Below are 15,557 nucleotides of genomic sequence, written 5' to 3'. Positions count from 1 at the left end.
TTTTCCTCCAGAGTTGTTAGTCCTCAGCTGTAAAGAGGAACAAATGTATAAACAAACTAACCACTACTGAACCTTTAGAATGAAAAAAAAATTCTAACTTGGGAGCATGAAATGTCAGTTCCAAATGGGTGCTTTCTTCAGTGAAAGCTGACATTCATAGGAATTCCCCAACACACAGTAAAAAGCAGGAGCCTGGAGGGACAACAGGGAGTCACATAGGATTAAAATTTTGTCACATATATTCTGCAAAGTGAATGACAACATGCACTTGAAAGTGAACTAAAAATAGAAAACTGCATCTTCTTGGGTATGTAGAGTAGTGTAGATAGCGCCATATTTGGACATGTCCACGCTCAAATACTAGAACCCATCTCATAATGTCAAGGTGGAAACAACACACCTATTTATACCGCTCATTGTCTCGCCATCTCAATGCTTAGTAATAAATAATGAAAATGTTTCACCATTGTTATACCCAGTGACTGACAAGTATATTAGTAAATGCCACATCCTGAAGTAGAGGCTTAGCAAGATTACTGTTCTAGAACAAATGTACAGCAGCATCTCCAACCTAATATATGTGACCATTCACCATAACAAAAGAATACATATATTTTTTTATTATTCTTTTATGTATATATAATCCAGACATTACACTTCTCCCAGTTCCCCCTTCCATAGGTCACCACTCCCCCCACCCTCCAACCCCCTACCCCACCTCTGAGAAAACATTTCCCCCACCAGGCCTCCCTGCCTTGGGCCTCAATTCTCTCAAGGATTAGGTGCAAATTGATAACATTCTTTGTAGTCAAAGAACGTGGTCTTCAAAACAAAGTATAAAGTACTAGTATCTAATAGCTTTTATTTCAGCATGTTTTACTTTTTAAATTGAAGAAGTATTTTGCATTCAGTAAGCCTAAATCCAGGTCCCTCTTGTACCATCAAATAATGTACCTATAAGCCAGGCAAATCTTTACCTAAAAGAATATATCACCACTTGGGCTTTTAAGAATCACAAAACCAGATACACTGAATCTAATAGAAGAGAAAGTGGGAAAGAGCCTTGAACTCATTGGTACAGGGGGGAATTTCCTAAACAGAACTTCAATGGCTCATGCTCTAAGATCAAGAATTGATAAATTGGACCTCATGAAAGTGGAAAGCTTCCACAAGGCAAAGGACATAGTCAATAAGACAAATCAGCATCCTACAGATTCACTAACCCCATATCCGATAGAGGGCTAATATCCAAAATATATAAAGAACTGAAGAAGCTTACTACTAAAAAACCAAACAACCCAATCAAAAAATAGGGTATAAAACTAAACCAAGAACTGACAACAGAGGAATCTTGAAAGGCTGAGAAGCACCTAAAGAAATGTTCAGAGTCCTTAGTGATCAGAGAAATGCAAATCAAAACAACCCTGAGATTCCACCTCACACCAGTCAGAATGGCTAAGATCAAAACATCAGGTAACAAAACATGTTGGCAAGGAGGTGGAGAAAGAGGAACACTCCTCCATTGTTGGTGGGATTGCAAACTGGTACAACCACTCTGGAAATCAGTTTGGACGTTCCTCAGAAAATTGGAAATAGATCTACCTAAAGACCCAGCAATATCAGTCTTGGGAATATAACCAAAAGATACCCCACCATGCTACAAGGGCACATGTCCCATTATGTTCATAGAAGCTGTATTTGTGATAGGCAGAAGCTGGAAATAACCCAGATGTCCCATGACAGAAGAATGAATATAGGAAATGTGGTTCATTTACACAATGGAATACTACTCAATTATTAAGAACGAGGACATCCTAAGTTTTGTAGGTATATGAACTGGAACTAGAAAATATGAGTGAGGTAACTCAGACCCAAAAGGACATACATGGTATGTTCTCACTAATAAGTGAATATTAGCCAAAAAAAAAAAAAAGTACAGAATACGCAGGATACAGTCCACAGAAGTCAAAAAGGTCAACAAGCTGAAGGGCCCAAGTGTGGTCGCCTCAGTCCCACTTGGGAGGGAGAAGAAAGCAACCACAGGGAGGGACAGGGAAGGGAAAGGGAATGGGGGTGAACATGATCTGGCATTGGGAGGGCCCTGAGGGCCAGCAGAAAGAATAGAAACTGGTAACCTTGGGAGGAAAGAGGTTGGGTGGACCCTCTAGAATGTGCCAGAGACCTGGGAAGTGAGAGAGCCTCTGAACCCAAAGGGGGACCCTAGATGAAATGCCGTACAGTGGGGAGAGGGAACTTATTGAACCCACCTCCAGCAGAAAGGGCATCCAATGAGGGATGGGTTTGCTATCTCACAGCAAAAGCTCTGACCCATAATTCTTCCTGTCTGAAAGAAATGCAGGGATAGAAATGGAGAAGAGCCTGAAGAAAAGGAGGTCCAGAGACAGGCTCAAAGGGGATCCAGCACAAGGGGAGGCCCCAAGACCTGACAACATTACTGAAGCTATGGGAGTTCACAAAAAGGGATCCTATCATGACTGCCCTCCAAAAGACCCATCAAGCAGCTGAAAGAGTCAGATGCAGATATGTGCACCCAACCAATGAACAGAAGCTGCTGATCACTCTGGTTGAATTAGGGAAAAGCTGGAGGAAGCTGAGGGGGAAGACAACCCTGTAGAAGGACCAATAGTCTTCTGGTCCCCCAAGATCTCTCAGATACTAGATGACCAACCAGGCAGCATACACCAGCTGATATGAAGGCCCCAACATATATACAGCAGAGGATTTCCAGGTCTGGATTCATTCAGAGAAGATGCATCTAACCCTCAAGACACTGGAGGCCCCAGGGAGTTTAGAGGTTTGGTGGGGTGGGTGGGGTGGGGACATCCTTGTAGAAACTGGAGGGGGCAGGGAGGACATATGGGATGTGGAACAGTCGGGGTGGGGAGCAGACCAGGAGGGGAAAAAAAATCTGGAGTGTAAAAATAAATAAATCAATCAGTCAATTAATCAATCAATCAGTGTGTTTAAAAAATAAATTAGAGGGGTTGGGGTTTAGCTCAGTGGTAGAGCGCTTGCCTAGCAAGCGCAAGGCCCTGGGTTCGGTCCCCAGCTCCGGAAAAAAAAAAATAAATAAATTAGAAGGACTTTCTTTTTTGGAGTTATTTTTTTTATCTGTTTGATGTTTAGTGTTTTTATTTTAATTGGATATTTTTTATTTACATTTCAAATGTTATTCCCTTTCCCGGTTTCCAAGACATAATCCCCCTATTCCATTTCCCTCCCTTTCTTCTATAAGGGTGTTCCCCTCCCCATCCCACCTCCCAACATTCCCCTACACTGGGGGTCCAACCTTGGCAGGACCAAGGGCTTCTCCTCCCATTGGTGACTAACAAGGCCATCCTCTGCTACCTATGCAGCTGGAGTCATGGGTCTGTTCATGTATATAGTCTTTGGGTAGTGGTTTAGTCCCTGGGAGCTCTGGTTGGTTGGCATTTTGTTCTTATGGGGTTGCAAGGTCCTTCAGCTCTTTCAAACCTTTCTCTAATTTCTTCAACAGAGGTTCTGTTCTCAGTTCAGCAGCTTGCTGCTTGCATTTGCCTCTGTATTTGACATGCTCTGGCTGTGTATCTCAGGAGACATCTATATCTGGATCCTATCAGCATGCAGTTCTTAGCTTCATCAATCTTATCTAGTCTTGGTGACTGTATATACATGGGCCACATGTGGGGCAGGCTCTGAATGGCCATTCCTTCAGCCTCTGCTCCAAACTTTGCCTCCATATCCCCTCCTATAAATATTTTTGTTCCTCCTTTTAAGAAGGAGTGAAGCATCTGCATTTTGGTCACCATTCTTCTTGAGCTTCATGTGGTCTGTGGATTATATCTTGGGTAATCTGAGCTTTTGGGCTAGTATATACTTGTCAGGGAGTGCATACCATGTGTATTTTTCTATGATTGGGTTACCTCACTCAGGATGATATTTTCTAGTTAAATCCATTTGCCTTTGAATTTCATGAAGTCATTGTTTTTGATAGCTGAGTAGTCCTCCATTGTGCATATGTACCACATTTTCTGTATCCATTCTTCTGTTGGAGGGCATTTGGGTTCTGTCCAACTTCTGGCTATTATAAATAAGGCTGCTATGAGCATAGTGGAGCATATGTCTTTATAGTATATTGGAGCATCTTTTGGGTATATGCCCAGGAGAGGTATAGCTGGGTCGTCAGGTAATGGGATGTCTAATTTTCTGAGGAACCTCCAGACTGATTTCCAGAGAGGTTGTACCAGTTTACAATCCCACCAACAATGGAGGAGTGTTCCTCTTTCTCCATATCCTCTCAAGCATCTGCTATCACCTGAGTTTTTTATCTTAGCCATTCTGACTGGTGTAAGGAGGAATCTCAGGGTTGTTCTGATTTTCATTTCCCTGGTGACTAAGGATGTTGAACATTTCTTTAGGTACTTCTCAGCCATTTGATATTCCTCAGTTGAGAATTCTTTGTTTAGCTCATTACCCCATTTTCAATAGGGTTATTTGGCTCTCTGGAGTCTAACTTCTTGAGTTCTTTCTATATTTTGGATATTAACCCTCTATCAGATGTAAGATTGGTAAAAATCTTTTCCCAATCTGTTGGTTGCCATTTTGTCCTAATGACAGTGTTCTTTGCCTTACAGAAGCTTTGCAGTTTTATGAGGTCCCATTTGTCGATTCTTGATCTTAGAGCATAAGCCATTGATATTTTGTTCAGGAAATTTTCCCCAGGGCCCATGTGTTCAAGATTCTTCCCCACTTTTTCTTCTATTAGTTTGAGTGTATCTGGTTTGATGTGGAGATCCTTGATCTACTTGAACTTAAGCTTTGTACAGGGTGATAAGAATGGGTCGATTTGCATTCTTCTACAGGCTAACTTCCAGTTGAACCAGCACCATTTGCTGAAAATGCTATCTTTTTCCCACTGGATGGTTTAAGCTCCTTCATCAAAGATCAAGTGACCATAGGTGTGTGGGTTCATTTCTGAGTCTTCAATTCTATTCCAGTGATCTACCTGCCTGTTGCTGTACCAATAACATACAGGTTTTAGTCACTATTGCTCTGTAATACAGCTTGAGGTCAGGGATGGTGATTCCCCCAGAAGTTCTTTTATTGTTGAGTATAGTTTTCACTATCCTGGCTTTTTGTTGTTGTTGTTGTTGTTGTTGTTGTTATTCCAAATGAATTTGCAAATTGTTTTCTAACTCTATGAAGAATTGAGTTGGAATTTTGATGGAGATTGAATTGAATCTGTAGATTGCTTTGGGCAAAATGGCCAGAGATGGCTCAACCATTAAAGGCTAAGTGCACAACCAAAAATAGAAGGACTTTCAAGCAACTGCAATACACCTTCCAAATTTTAGTAAGACTTTCTGCCTGTGGACCCAAGAGTTGCCTCTTTTGTCCTGTGTAGTAGTAATGTCTTCTCAGGGAATCCTTCCACACCCAATTTCAAAGGTTACGGTAAGAAGTGGAGAACACTCAAAAGGTTAATTACAGAGCATGAGAGATACATGGTAAAGCATTAAAATAAATTAAATAGATGAATTATCAGAGGGTTGAGCTGGAGGCTGAGCAACCATATTTAGGGCACTAATCCCGCGTGTTTATTTTGCATTCTTTGGGCCTTTAAAGATGACAGCCTATGATCAATTGCTTCCGGTGGAGGCTGGCTGCTTTCCTGCTCTACCGTTTAATTTCTGTTTGATGTTCTTCACTGTGTGTCAATGTATGAAGTACTGTTCAGATATATAGTAGTGATTAAAATAATTCGCCCATCTGCTTATGATTAAAGGCCAAGTTAAATGTAATGACAACTTTATCTAACAAGTTGACTATCTTCTCTGAAGGAGGTTGGCCCATGATAATTTTGCCTACAGATGGCCTATTCTATTTAGCAGTAATTCAAAATTTCCTCCAAATAATGAGAATATTTGATAGTGATATCACTGACTAGCTTAACACTAGCAAAACACAAAAATAAATTAATTGTATTAACCACAATCCCTCCCCCCCAAAATCATTGGTGGCTAGTTCAAAGACTAGGGTTGAAAAGTGGTTTTTGCCTCAATAGTGTTAGATTAATCTGTCCTAAAAATGAGATATTGCTAAGAAATATAGGGTACTCTAAGTCAAAAAGAAAGAAAGAAAGAAAGTTGAATGAATGGATAAATGGGTAGATGAGACCAGCTTTGTGGTGATCACTGAATAGGTTACACTCTCTAGTGAAGAACACATCTAAGTATTCTTCTAACTTGCAGGCTTCCTAGACCAAACAGAGCATATTATTTTTATTTTAAAATAAATTTTGTGCGTGAAAATCGGGGGGAAACTAAAAATCAACACAAACAAATAGAATAAAGTTAGATTTAGAAAACAAGAAACTCTAAAGGACCTACTCATACCTACTCCCACACTAAAAAACATAAAATTCCTTGTTCAACTCTGTTCAACTCATGTTCCTCCTATTCTTCACATATATAAAAACACATGTAAAGGATACATTGCAAAATTGGAATCATACTAATGCATATTGTTTTAAAGACTGTTTTTATATAATAATAATTATGAATATTTTCAATATGTTTAAAGGGCTTTATAAAATGAGCCAGATATTTAACAGAATTTGGAAAACAAAAATTTGTTCTCAAATATTTTTCTATCATTCTTCAATGAATACAATTTGACTACATGCCAAGAAACTAGCCATGTGTGTGTGTAAATATATATATATATATGTGTGTGTGTGTGCATATGTGCGTATGTGTGTGAAGATAATGCTATAAAAATATATCTAGAAGATTAATAGACATTTTAGCAATCAAGATTGACCATCATAAATTTAACAAATTTACATACCAGTAATAGCTCATAAATATTTTCATTCAAATGACTGCTGAGTCCTGTAAGCAAACAGCTTTAGAGTTTAAATTTATTTTCCCTTTTAAGGTAATCCTTAAGAATATATGGTTTACTGATCAGGAAGCCAGGCTTGCAAAACAATGAGGAAATATTTTAGTTTAATTCATCAAAGTGATTAATATAAAGACCTAAAGACTTTTAAGTTAGACTTAAAAGTAGTTAGTGTAAAATATTTACCCTAAAATTTCAACCCATATACTGCAACATACAGAATGGATAATTTTCAAGTGTTTATTGATATTTGTAAATCTGACTTGTGTGTCTTAGCAACCATTTTCTGTTCATAATTGAACTAAGTAGGCTGTTCCCTAGAACATGAAAAATGCCTCCTTTCAAGATAAATATAAAAACAACATGACCCTGCAGGTGAAACAAAGTCATCTTATTGGTTCTTGGGTCAAAAGACTTGAGCATAGCAAATTAGAACATATAAGAAGAGTTGAAGAATCCATGTCTGTTAAATTAGAGACTGCTTAGTCAGGAAAGTTTATTGCCAATGCTAAACAAATCACAGGCCATGCTTGAAGGAGGTCTAGCCATTGGAGCTGAAGTGATTGCAGTCCCTGTGGTGAGTCACTCCTGGGGTAGAAGTGATGGAATGTGAAGCCAATGAACAGAGTGTTCTATATGCCTGTTCACAAGGCCGCCTGTGCTGCGCACTGATGGCATACCTTGAACAGATATTGCTGATGATTATTTTCTTATCTACCTCCACTTGTTTGGATCTCTGTTCCCGGAAACAACCTTCAAATTTGTCACCCAGCCAGTTACAACAGAGTGGTTTAATAGAGAATGGAGCTTGATGACTTCTAATTCTGATAAGCTCAGTAAGCCTCCATCCCATGTGACAGCTGTATTTGTTTATTTGTTTATTTGTTTGTTTGTTTTCAAGACAAGGTTTCTCTGGTAGCTCTGGCTGTCCAGGCTGGCCTCAGACTCAGAGATCTATCTGCTTATTCCTCCTGAGTGTTGGAATTAAAGGCATGCACCATCACCCCCAACTACAGCTGTATTTCTTATTGTAGCTTAGTAAATTATCATCATTCATATATTCACAAACTTTCAATAATGAAGAATTAATGTTCTGAGCGTAATTATCTCTGGACAGGATGTCAAGTCATTTCAGAGCTGTGAATCCTTTGAAGATTCTGATCTTCCTTCTGTTTCTCTCATCTACAGTTGACACAAGTGCATGGTCCAGAAATAAGTTTTATATTTTTCTGTTGCCAATATGTAGTAGTACTGATAATAATGGTTTCCCATATTCCTGAAGTTTATACTGCATTCTCACAAGGACATTACTCAAGACTCCCTTCAAGAAGCATTTAAGACATTCCCATCAACAAGATACCTGTTGGTACAAAGTCACCATAATGATTACGGTGGGAAAGGGGGGCGGGCAGAGCAAACAGGCTCATGCTAAGAGTGGAAGTAATGATAGGCCATCAAAAGTAAGAGAGACAAAGGCAGCAATTATCTTGCAAACCACTAGACATGGGCAATAGCAATGCCCCAGAATAGCCAGGCTGCTCTGTACCAATTCGTAAGACTAACATTATATATTATATTATACGTTATATATATTAAAGATTGTCATTAATGTGTCTAATAATTGGCTCTCCCCAGTAGCTTCTTGGGCCACACTATAGAACACTGAGTCCCAATGTGAATCCAGTAAGATTTTAAGACTCTTTCCTGAGGGCAGTATAACTGACTCCTGTCCATTAAACTTTTGACTCTATTTCTTTTCTTTTCTTTTTTTTTTTTGGAGCTGGGGACCGAACCCAGGGCCTTGCGCTTGCTAGGCAAGCGCTCTACCACTGAGCTAAATCCCCAACCCCTAAACTTTTGGCTCTAGCTCTTCATTCTTCAACCACAGTCTATGATTCTCATTAAAATGTAAATGTTCTGAAACATGACTTCTTAGCTTCCAATCTGGAACTCAAATAGACACGGAAAACAGTGAGTTACCAAATAGGCAGCTGGTAAGCAATAAGATAGACTTCTAGTAGGGTGAGGACCAAAGGGGTAAGGAGTTGCCTTTCCAGGGAACAGAATAACTTCTAACTTCACTAGATCCCCAGCCTCCCCATCCGCAATGCTGTGAAAGGCAGCACAGGGCATTTTCTGTTCCTTCTACCAAAACTTTTAATAGGCACAGAGGCTGTAATTATTTTTAATCCGATCAAAGATATAATGTAATGATTTCATATCTAAAGATGCAGATGTAGATATGTGTCTATATGAGCATATGTGCATATCCTTCATAGTTACGATGAAGTGTTTTGTTTCTGTCTTTACATATTTTGGAGGATTTGGGGCTCGTAATTATTGCTCACCCTGAAAGCTTGGAGAAGTACGGGTAACAAGATCATACTTGCTTTAGCTCAAACTGAGCCAGTTTGAAACCAAAGTCCTCAAAGATAAAAGGCTCGTGTTTATTCCCTTAATTTCAAAGACTCGTAAGTGTTTCATCATTTTTAAATGTAAAAAGCAAGGTTTAAAGGAAAATCATTTTACATTGTCAGGAACCATGAGTAAACATAAAGGGAGTTTTTAAATCAAAACAAGCATGTCAACAAAAAAAATTCAAAATTAAGCATCCAACCGGAAAGTGTATCTTCAGACTTTCAACATGATTGTCTTCTCTTCATGCAGAATGGGTCCTTGTGTGTCCCCCCCCCACACCCCTCCCTAGTAACAGCTACTATCACAGGGCTTCTCAAAGAAAACAAATCTTAGCTCTATCTAAGCACATTTTGGAGTGGATTTTTAATAATAGTGTGCTCCGATGCAAAATTAAAGTTCTGCTAATGTCAGGTGCAGAGAAATGACAGACAGGCAGACAGACACACACACACACACACACACACACACACTACACACACACACACACACACACCACGTGTTCTGCATACATTGTTTGGATTCTCTTTCAAAAGCCGATACTACCTTAATCACAGACACATAGGAAATGAAAGTTGCTTATATGTCTCAGGTAAATTCTAATCTCTTCAGTCTGACAAAAAAAAAAAATCAAGCTTGCCAAATATGTTTAGGTGGAACCATCTTTAATCAAACAAGACATAATTAGACAATCAAATAACATCTGTGCACACACAAAGAACCTCAGGGTTACTTGGTAACTGGCTGTAATTTTGTCCTCCCGTGACAGTACGAGTTTTCTGCGGTTTGTGTTTTCCGGGAGGTGTGCGTGCTGGTGCATTAGAGCACAGCACAATGGCCGTTTGAAGATGAGCGGGAAGGACTCCACACTCACCGTCTTTCATCACTTACAAAAAAAGTTAAAAAAAAAATACTTAAACAAGCTGGCCTGGCTTTTTGTTTCTTATCTGGAGAACAAAAAAAAAAAATGTTGAGAGATTTCTCTTCCAAAATTAGGTCAAACAGTAGCAGGTAGATGTGAACGAGTTTTCAGATCAACGTGACCCCTGAATCTGAGCTTCAGGATCTCAGCCATTTTCACAACGTACCTGTCATTACACTCAGATAGTTAAACAAGGCAGCCTAAGCAGATGATGTACGGCAGCAGAAAATGAAAGAAAAAAAATCGTCTTGAGACCTAGGCCGTCCCGAAGACCAACCCATGAATTAGAACTGAGAGGATGAATAGGGTGCGTGTCTCTGAGGCCCGGAAGATCAGACATGGAAGACCACCTGTATTGATGCACATTCTTTAGCCTTTCCTGAATGGTGCAAATTTTGTATCCTAAGTTATGAAGGTTAATTTTTACACTTGTAGGAAAGATTTAAGGCAGCCCTGATGGCACACACCTGTGATCCAAGCACCGACGATGAAAGCCGATGGAAGCCTCGACTGCAGTACTGAATTCCAAGCCAGCACTTGCTAGAGTAAAACCCTGTTTCAAAAGATATGAGGAGAGGGAAGGAAGAGAGGGAGGGGAGATAGATGGTGAGATAAAGGAAGAGGGATGAGATGGGAAGAGACAGAGGGAAAAGGGGAGGGAAGGGAAGGAGTTGATAACACTGTATTAAGGTTACTCCTTCTCTCGGCTTTCTCAATGTGTTCCGTGTCCAGCCGAAAAACACAGAATAGGGGAAGTCAACTCATGCGCACTACAGTGCCAATAACTGTTGATTCCTAAAACATCGTAGCCTTTCCTCAAGAGATCATGCCGGAAAATGGAGTCCCACTGTAAGCTTCCTATAAGGGGTGGCTCTGCAAACACATGACCTCTGCAGCCCCTCATGGCTCACACTGGGAAAGGCCTCATACTTAGCTTAATAGTTGACTGTCACAGTTGTGATACTAATAATGAATTTTGCTTTGAATTTGTGTTTTGTAAATGAAGAGCGATGAGGCAGAGGAGCAAGTGTGAGAGGAAAGGAGGCAGGCAGCTAGCAGCACACATGTACAGAATGCAGAGGCTGTATGCAGAGCAAGTCTGTCTCCCACAAAGGCTGGACAGACCACATGATGTTCACTAGCATCCAGGGAAAGTCCAGGATGGGGCAGAATTACAGAATGAAGCCATGCTGGGGCCTGGATTGTTGCTGGTAACATGGTGGCGGCAGCAACAGCAGCAGCAGGAATGCTGAGATTGACCATGGTCCCCAAATGTGAGTCTCTGCCAAAAGCAGCATCCAGCGGAGTTCAAGAGTGGGAGGCCAACTTTCCCTACCATTCTCAAAGCCCAATCTCAAGTGTCAACAGAAATGCATAGCCTCCCTTATCCATAGAGGATCAAGATTCTCCATGGATTTGAAACCAGGAATAGGACAAAACGTACCCCTCCTGTGTTCATGTTTTTCCTATATGTACATACTTAAAGTTTATTTTCCAAATGTGATATAACAAGAGATTAATGACAGTAACTATAGTAGAATAGGTTCGATGTAGCAATATACTGTACTGAAGGCGATGTGATTAGAGTCTCCTTTCCTCTTGATTGCCACAGAGTAGTACATACAGTGTGGACATGTGTGATAAATGGTGATCCACCCAGGATACAATGTGATGACATAAACTTCCTTTACCCTACTCAAAAAGACACTTAAAACCGAAGTGCTTTTTCATTTGGGCTGAGTTGGGTGGGGTTTCAACAGTTTGAGTTTGGTTGGTTGGTTGGTTGGTTGATGATGTGTTGTGTTGTGTTGTTGTTCTGTTCTTTTCGCTGTGTTGTGTTGTTCTATTCTTCTGTTTTATTTGATCTCAGATCTGAGATCAAACCTAGGGTCTCACACGGACAGGGAAAGTACATGACCGCTGGCCTATTCCCCCAACCTATAAAATGAGTTATTTCCAAACTTCCCAGGAACATTTTCAAACCAAGGCTGCTCTCCTATAACTGAATGAGCATTAAGGGGAGCTCACTCTGTGAACTTACCAAAAGGCATGGCAGGATCTAGCCAATACCGCATATACTCCACCAGTATGCAAAAAAGAACATATGGACATTGTACCACAAAATAGACAATATCCCCACTGTGTTAGAAAGTTCCTGAGACACTGCAAGACAAACACCCACAAGCTCAGTAACGAAAATTGAACTTTAAGACTATATTAAATATATTAATATTCGACAGATAAGGACACTACTCTATAAATGTATACAAAGGTTCACCACAAAGCAAATTTTCTCCATTTTTTCTTAAAATTGGAGATGACATGACACATGAAGGAGAAAAACCTTTGAATAATAGATCAACTGCTAACAACTTTTACTTTCTTGTACAGACTTTCACAGGGCCAGAAAAAGGCAGAGAAAACATTATAATTCTATTAAATACATTAACATTTAAAATTAAACTCAGAAATATGACAAAACCAATTTGTGTGTACAACCGAATCCATCATGGAGAATTATCCTTTGAGGACAACCAGCTATTGATGCACTAAAACTTTCGTTTAACAATAATTCATCAGCAGTTGCTTGAATATTGTCATAGCATTTTAATGCCCATGACACCCAGTATAGTTACCACATCAAAATATTCACCCCAAAATGAAAGTGTATCAAAATTTAATTGTAGTCTTGCATTTTCCGAGAGCAACTAATACTGTTTCTCACTCTATCCACCGCAAATGCAATTTGTAAAAGCATAAATGTTGTTGTCGTCTTCAACGTTGCTTGGCGTGATCGTACATACCCACAATCCAAGCACTCAAGAGGCTGATGGAGGAAGACTGAGTTCAAGACTAGCTTCTGCTATATCAGGAGATGCAGTCTCAAAAACTAAAAGTAAAAAATAAAACCTTCAACACATGTTCTTGGAGAGGGCCAGTGTACAAGACACAAAGTCTCCAGAATACTCCAATCAAATCCACACATGAGATAGTATGGAAAAATCACAAAGCACCCAGGAGTCCCTCCATATTCTCTTCCCCATTCTCTCTAAACCAAGCTTAGAGCAAGACACACATCCATGTTAGACATAAAGAAAAGGATGATACCACTTAGTCAGGAACCCGTTCATGTCTTAGCAGGGTGCTCTGCTGTATAAGTTGGAGGCCTTTTACATGAAAGCCTTAATAGGAGTGTTGTCAGAAGATTTAGATTTGGGACTATTTGTACATTCCTTGTTATAGGACCCAGTCTAAAATGAAATTCATGTATACCTCAAAATAAGTGGCTTCAGGCTAATTTTATAAAGTATCTTAATAAATCTGTGCATGAAACAAAGTTTCATGGTATAGAGTTTTTCACTTGAAATATTACATTTGAGCTAAAACTTTCAGATTTCGGAGCATTTTGGATTTAGAGTTTTCAGGTTAGGACTGCTCAGCCCATAAGAAGCAGAATATCTCATTTGGGATGAAATGGATTTTTATAATAAACTGGTCTGTCGGATAGCATAGATAAGTCATAAAATGCTTACCAAACATGGAAAGAAAGCCAATGTAAAACTCAGAAGTGAACTTAGGAAGGGTTCCTATGTGTAGAAATAGCAGAACAGACAAAGCCAATAATTTCCTTGTGAAATGCTAAAGTAACCAAGGCAGTCAGGGGCTATAAATTAAATCTAAAACCTGAAAAATTCAATGTGCAGAGGTCTTGGCTGAATGGGCACAGCCCAGGAGTGACAGCACAGGCAAAAGGGGCAGCTAGAGAAGTTTGCCAAAGAAATCTCAAAAGGGAGAGGAACTGACGCATAGGAAAGAAATGTCAGAGAAATCAAAGACACCTACAAGGGACCAGTGGGTGCCATAGTTCCGGAGAGGAGAATCAGGAACTCCCAGATAGAAAAGGCCATTGAGTCCTTGACAAGATGCTTAAAACATGTCCAACCCCAATGGAAATACTGCAGAACCCAAGAAAGCACACAACAAGGATGCTGTCTGTGAGCATCTTCTAGGAAAGAGTAGGATGGTATGCCACATTGAGATTCTCATTAGTAACACCAGACAAAGGAGAAAACAACAATATTATTCTTCTTTCTAGTGAGAAGGATCTCAAGAAGCCAAAATTTGGTTTACATATAAATGATAAATTCATATAGTACAATACTGTTCGATACTTTCTAATGTAGTCTGGTAGGAAAGTGTATTCGTTGGTGTTTTGTCACTTCCTATTGTTGTGACAAAACACTTGACAGAAACAGTTCAAGGGGGATGAAATTGTTCTGACCCACAGTGTTTGATGGTTCATTTCATGGTTGTTTGACACTATATGCTTGACCTGCATATCATAGTGGCAGAAACCACTGTCTGACAAAGACAGAGAGAATGTATTGAACAGCAGATATGAATTAGCTATGCAGTTTACAGTTTAAAAAAACCCTAAAGAAAAGTAAACAGTTTCTTTTCTGGCTAAAAGCTGAAATGTCCTTAGGCCTAGTGGCAATTCTATTCTTGCCAGAGTCCAAAGAAGCCCGAAGGGAGTCCTGTTACCTTTTCTTCTAAGCAGCACCCTTTCCAGGAAGCCATATGGAGGGTGTGACTGAAACTCCAAGCTCTAAATGGGAATAGACTTTCCAGCTCATTTCCCACCCATGTCTCTGTCCAGGGAATAGAGACGCAAAAGTATCCTCCCCTTGTACAAGAGCCCCAACACATTTCTCTTTCTTAAGGTCCCTCTTAAAATACTTCCTTCTAAAACTCATCTTCTATGGTCTGTGGATTTCATTCCTTGAATTCACAAGACAAGACCTTGAAAGCCACTTAGGTTAACTTTGGAGGCCACTGAGTTTCTAGACCTCTCAAGAAAAGGATAAGGCCTCAGGAAGACTCCACCACCCTCAAAGACAACCCAATATTCCCCTATCAGTATGATAATTTCTAGAGAAATAACATGTTAAATAGAAAATAGGTGCTAACAGTGATCATCTCTGAAGAAATAATGTAGGTGGCTTTTTTGTCTATTTTCAACTGCTTTGGGCTTTTTAATATCTCTTCAACAAACTTAGATTCAAACTTTTAGATTCAAAAACTATATTTAAAGCATAGAACGAATGATCAAATACTGGAAAGATGAGTTTTGGCACAAAGTGAAGTGGAACTATATGGAATTCTGGGCCAAGATGGTTTAGAAACATTGACTTTGTGTCCTAGTTTTCTTTCTGTTGCTGTGATAAACCATTGACCAAGACCCGCCCATAGGAGGAAAGGATTTATTTGGCTCACAGGTTACAATCCATTATCATTGAAAATCAAGGCAGGAATT

Source organism: Rattus norvegicus, chromosome 3 (genome assembly GCF_036323735.1).
Source record: "Rattus norvegicus strain BN/NHsdMcwi chromosome 3, GRCr8, whole genome shotgun sequence".
Lineage (NCBI taxonomy): Eukaryota > Metazoa > Chordata > Mammalia > Rodentia > Muridae > Rattus > Rattus norvegicus.
This window is presented reverse-complemented; position numbering follows the sequence as displayed.